We start from the raw sequence: 5,000 nt of genomic DNA on the forward strand, positions 1-5,000 counted from the left end.
ATATCACTTCCTCACAGGATCCAACACCAAGAAAACCACTGCTTAGGTCTATTCATTGTTTATTTCAACCTACACACCTGTGTCCTGTGTTCACAAGGCCTGGCCTAGCACAGAGATGAATATCATCGGTGTAGTACAGATACATCCCTCACCGTTTCTATCTGTTATTGTGAACTGTTGCCACCAATGTTTTCATAATGCACACTACTAGTATATCAATTCAAAATTAGGGTAATATGTGGGGGAAAAGGGGTTTTACCTCAGTCGTAGAAACGCTTGCGTCCCTTCAAAGTGGAATAGCAGAATGACAAACACTTGGCCAGACATGGTCTAATCTCGTGGGAATGCGTGGGAGTTTGGTAGTCCACCTTACATGGGCGTTGCTTCTGCCAGTGTCAAGGCACAGTTGCAAGATTAAGGAGGCGGGAGGGCACTTGACATCACTGCATAGGTGAAAATCTTAAACTAAAACTGACTGATGACAGCCAGCTAATTTTAATATCATTATAATATTAATATACGTATTAATTTGGGGGTCCTGGACAGGAAAAAGGCAAACAGGAAAACAGTGCGACTTGTAGTAGTTTATAATGGCATTATGGTTATATATCACATTTCACAAGAAAAAAAGTGGGGGGGAAAGGTCTAGAGTAAAACTCCAAAACAAGGTGCTCTTCTTTAAAATTGGGTAATAATTAAGATGAAAAAAAAAACTAAAACATTGTTAATTTCCATATAATTATATTTTGTAAAACTACAGGGAGCCACTAGGGAGGGGCTAGAGCCACATGTGGCTCCAGAGCTGCGGGTTGCTGACCCCCAAAAAAGTAAGGTGGGTTATCATTAGGGCTGTCACGGTTACAAATGTAAGTTGACGATTAATTGTCACACTAATAATTGCGATTAACGATTTAATTGTATTTTTGGCATTGAAATATTGGAACAAATGAATAAAAAAAGTATTTCTGTTTGCCTTTTAGGCTTCGTAATAAAAAAATTGCACAGGGAAGATAATGTCAAATAACTGAAATAGGCTATACAAAGAAATTACTGACTTGTATCATTTTTTTTACAAAAACAAAAAGGTAAAAATTGCGAAAAAAGGTGATCTGCAAGCTTACGACACGTCACAAAGTGACGCATTGTAAGCTTGTAGATCAGCTATTTCTGTTTTTCTATGTATGAACATTTTCAACATGGAAACGATTATGACTATTATGACAAAATAATTGTGATTATCTCAAATAATTGCGATTAGACGATTATGTAATAATTGTGATGCTATTGCTATGGTTTTCTTTTGCTGTTTTCTGAGCAAAAATATTCTAGTCACGTAAAGGGGGAATAAGAAATCAGGGAAAGGGGTACTGAAGGAAAAAAAAAGGAAAGGTTTGAGAACCGCTGTTGTATGAAGTATGGCCAAACTTATGTGTGTAACTGGCTCATAATATTTCTTTGTGCCAAATAATCCACGGAAGCAAATGGATACAATAGAAATACTGTCTGCATTTGGTTTGGTTTATTGGATGAATAGATTTACATTCAGTCATAAAAACAATTAACTGTGTCTCCTACCGGAACCGCTGCCTACCGGTCCGCTGGTCATCAAATTATTGTGTTAGGAATGAGACAAAAACTAAAAAATATCCATGAATTCAAGTCTCCATGGGGTGACTAATCCATTGAAACAAAGTTTTTTTTGGGTGAAGTGTCCCTTTAAGCCCTATTTCACAATTTGGAAAAGTTCCAAAAATGTCTGGGGGAAAAAATGGTAATGTACTTTCTTTTCTTAATTTTTTGACTTGGCGCGAACCTTTACGGCAGTTGTGCTGTCAAATCACTTTCAAAAGTCAATTCACAATATTTACACAATCTGTTTCTTTCAATTTTATAAGTAGAATTAATATCCATATGTTGCTTGTATAACCACCTCCCTACCAACATACAACTGGTTAATTCTCACAATGTTTACATTATATGTTTTTCCCTTGGTGTAAGTACAATGGTGTCTCTTCAGATTACTTGACACACTGAAACTCTTGTCACATTTATTACAGTGAAGGTTTTTCTCTAGTGTGTACACGCAGGTGTGCCTTCAGAGCACCTGACCGACTGAAACTCTTGTTACACTTATTACAGTGGAAAGGTTTTTCTCCGGTGTGGGTACGCATGTGTCTCTTCAGGTTACCTGACTGACTGAAACTCTTGTTACACTTATTACAGTGGAAAGGTTTTTCTCTGGTGTGGATACGCATGTGTGTCTTCAGGTGACTTGACTTAATGAACCCCTTGTTGCACTTATTACAGTGGAAAGGTTTTTCTCCGGTGTGGAGACGATGGTGTCTCTTCAGAGTACCTGACTGACTGAAACTCTTGTCACAATTATTAAAGTTGAAAGGTTTTGTGTGTAGACGCATGTGTCTCTTCAGGTGACCTGACTCACTGAACCCCTTGTTACACGTATTACAGTGGAAAGGTTTTTCTCTAGTGTGTACACGTATGTGTCTCTTCAGGTGACTTGGCACACTGAACCCCTTGTTAAACTTATTACAGTGGAAAGGTTTTTGTGTGTACACGCATGTGTGTCTTCAGGTTACTTGACACACTGAACCCCTTGTTACACTTATTACAGTGGAAAGGTTTTTCTCCGGTGTGGGTATGCATGTGTGTCTTCAGGTTACTTGACTCACTGAACCCCTTGTTACACGTATTACAGTGGAAAGGTTTTTCTCTAGTGTGTACACGCATGTGTCTCTTCAGAGTACTTAGCACACTGAACCCCTTGTTACACGTATTACAGTGGAAAGGTTTTTCTCCGGTGTGGGTAAGCTGGTGTGTCTTCAGAGCACCTGACTGACTGAAACTCTTGTTACATTTATTGCAGTGGAAAGGTTTTTCTCCGGTGTGTACACGCATGTGTGTCTTCAGGTGACTTGGCACACTGAACCCCTTGTTACACTTATTACAGTGGAAAGGTTTTTCTCCGGTGTGGGTACGCATGTGTCTCTTCAGGTTACCTGACTGACTGAAACTCTTGTCACATTTATTACAGTTGAAAGGTTTTGTGTGTAGACGCATGTGTCTCTTCAGGTGACTTGACTCACTGAACCCCTTGTTACACGTATTACAGTGGAATGTTTTTTCTCTAGTGTGTACACGCATGAGTCTCTTCAGAGTACTTGGCACACTGAACCCCTTGTTACACTTATTACAGTGGAAAGGTTTTTCTCCGGTGTGGGTACGCAGGTGTGGCTTCAGAGCACCTGATTGACTGAAACTCTTGTTACACTTATTGCAGTGGAAAGGTTTTTCTCCGGTGTGGAGACGCATGTGTGACTTCAGGCTACCTGACTCACTGAACCCCTTGTTACACTTATTACAGTGGAAAGGTTTTTCTCCGGTGTGGGTACGCATGTGTCTCTTCAGGTTACCTGACTGACTGAAACTCTTGTCACATTTATTACAGTTGAAAGGTTTTGTGTGTAGATGCATGTGTCTCTTCAGGTGACTTGACTCACTGAACCCCTTGTTACACTTATAACAGTGGAAAGGTTTTTCTCCGGTGTGGAGACGCATGTGTGTCTTCAGAGCACCTGACTGACTGAACCCCTTGTTACACGTATTACAGTGGAAAGGTTTTTCTCCAGTGTGGAGACGCTGGTGTGTCTTCAGGTGACTTGACTGATGGTCACAACTCTTGTCACAGTGTTTAAATGTTTGAGTTTTCTTTCTTGTGCAAGTTGGCTGATGTGTTTTTACTTGCCCGACCCCCGGTTGAATTAAGGTCTCGGTAAACTGTTGTCGACTGTAAGATGCTGGTTTGTCTGAGAGAGAGAGAGAAGAGAGAGAGAGAGAGAGAGAGAGAGAGAGAGAGAGAGAGAGAGAGAGAGAGAGAGAGAGAGAGAGAGAGAAGGGTGGGGGGGGGCAAGAGAAAAGAGGTGGATACAATCAGTCATAACTCATGACATTGACATCAAGACATGACATTGATCAACAGTTTCAGACTCCTCATTCTCACTGTTTATTTTATGTTCTGGTCCACCTCAACCATCGAAAATCACACCCAGTTTTTGCTGCATGAAGATTAAGCAAATAACAAATGGTGTGAATCCACCTGTTAAAGCTGACTGACCTTCCCTGGTCTCCTCCCAGTCACTGTCTTCAATGTTAGATTCAGAACAGGGTGAAGTCCTCTCATCACTGTCTTCAGAGTCAGATTCAGAGCAGTGTGAAGAGCAAGAGAAGAGCTGGTCATCTCTAGTTGGCTGTGACGTTCCACAGTCCTCGACATCAGCTTGTGATTTCATGTGTTCAGTTGAGGTGCTGGCTACAGGCTCTGTATCTTTGTTTTCATCAACATCATCTTCACTTTGCACTATCAACGTTAACCCATCAGCCTCCTCTGGTCTTTGCAGTAGCTCCTCCTCCCGTTCCACTTTAGTCTGTGGAGGCTCTGGTCCGTCTTGGACCTCACTGGGGCTGTCCTGCTGTTCTTCTTTAATCTGCAGGACCAGACTGGACAAGCTCCACACTTCTTTAATCTGCAGAGGTTTCAAATGGACCAGACTGGGACTCCTCTCCTCCTGTTCCTCTTTCATCTCCGGAGGTTCTACTTTCACCTGGACCATACTGGGGCTACTGTCCTGCTGTTCCTCTTTAATCTGTGGAGATTCTAGTCTCACCTGCACCAGACTGGGGCTACTCTCCTGCTGTTTAGGGGAACCCTCGTCTTTAAACACAGGGAGATCTAGAAGGAGAAGAGACAATCATTGACTGATGGAACTCACCTGATTGTAACTGAAAGATTGAGAGCTGATCGTTCGCAGCTGGACATGATTGTTGGGGGTCAGGGGCACTACTTCAGATGGTGCTCAGTAAGTGACATTTGTGTCTGGAACACTGTCTGATATATTGCTGTCTGCCTTTTTCATTCTATGATCTATGATAATAAATAAAAGGTTGTTATCTTGTGACAGATGAAGCTCTGTGAGCTCTTTTTC

The sequence above is a fragment of the Gymnoscopelus braueri genome (assembly GCF_963280865.1).
Source record: "Gymnoscopelus braueri genome assembly, chromosome: 22".
Taxonomy (NCBI): domain Eukaryota; kingdom Metazoa; phylum Chordata; class Actinopteri; order Myctophiformes; family Myctophidae; genus Gymnoscopelus; species Gymnoscopelus braueri.